Genomic DNA, 1,600 nt, shown 5'->3' with positions numbered 1-1,600 from the left:
TTCTCTAACCGACAACCATCACATAAGAGCTATAGTGATGATACAGCGATCGACCTCACGCTGCCAGAGCATCTTATACCCGGCCAAAGGTATAAGACCTGAACTGCCTAATGGATCCACTAGTCTAATATGAAAAGGATTCATCTAAAAAGTATGATCCTTTTCTACCCATGGTGGCTAACATGGTTCTATGGGGGCTGTGGGTTCTTTGAACGCTCCCCCAATTCGGTGCTCGATACTACTCCCAAAATGGACTGGTTCTTATGTTTTTAAAACATATTTATTCCTGCTGATATGAGATAATTACTCAAAAACTAGCCCGAAGGCCCTTTTGGAAATCTCAGTCTCCAACCTTATTCAGATGTAAAGACATTTCTTTAAAACCTTTTTGGGAATACATAGTTCCCTAATAACTTTGAGAAACGAACTCAACTTTAAACTCATGCCTTAACTTGAAACTGAGGCTCCTACTCGACTTGAAACTTGAGACTCTTTTTCTTGACTTCTAACTTCACTTGACTTGGAACTATCTTTCCTTGAATCGGAATTATGAATTCAAGGTGTTCGATCACATGTTATGGAGGGATTCTTGAACGCTTAGACATACTTTGGAGTGTCGGAAACAACTATGAATCATAGATATAATACTTTAGAACATGCATGAGGAAGTGAGAAAAGAAGTGGGGAAACTTGACTGAGACTTCAGATTTCTGGTGACACAGATGGGACTTACGGACGCCATCGACGGACCGTAGATGGACTTACGGTCCGTACTGCAGGTCTGTGGATCGCATCAGAGATTTTCCCCAGAATTCATTTAAGAAAAATGACTAAGTGTTGACCTACGGTCCTGACTTACGGTCCGTAGGTCAGGTCACGGACCGTAGGTCGCGACCGTAGATCGAAGCCCCAAAAACCCAACTCCTGATCTGATTGACGGTTGACCAGTACGGACCGTCAATCGATCTACGGTCCGTAGGTCAGGCCCGTACCGACAGCCCAGAAATTTCTGCGAATTGATGGTGGATCAACTTTAAAAGGGTCATAGCTCTTAGAATCATAATCCCCTCAACATACAATAGGTTTCAACTTAAATACACAACCCAATCAAGTCTCACAACGAACAATAACTTCAACAACCTCAACAACAATATCAACAACAACTAACAACTTCGACACTTCAACAACAATTCCCAATCTCTTCTCAAATCATAGAATAAACTTGGTGTGTGTGAGGGAAAGGATCAACCCACACAAAAAAAAACTCACATACCTATTAGGGATCACCCCCGACGATAATCCACGACGGAAACTTGTTGATCTCCTTTCTCCTCTTCTTCTCTTCTTCTTCTCTTCTTCTCCTCTCAAGAACCCTAACTCTTTCTCTTTAAAATGGGATAAAAGAAATGATCCAAATCAGCCTAACACACCATGTAACCTCAAGAGAAAGAATTTGGGAAAAGACCAAAATGCCCTTAAATTTCCGGACGGATTTCCCTTCCAACTGCCCATCTTCTAAAGGGCGTAACTCCCTCCTACAAACTCGGAATCGAGCAAACTCAGTGGCGTTGGAAAGATTGCTCCACGAGCTTCGCAACCA

Source organism: Solanum stenotomum, chromosome 6 (genome assembly GCF_019186545.1).
Source record: "Solanum stenotomum isolate F172 chromosome 6, ASM1918654v1, whole genome shotgun sequence".
Classification (NCBI taxonomy): Eukaryota; Viridiplantae; Streptophyta; class Magnoliopsida; order Solanales; family Solanaceae; genus Solanum; species Solanum stenotomum.
The sequence above is the reverse complement of the archived record's forward strand: the minus strand, read 5'-3'. Positions refer to the sequence as shown.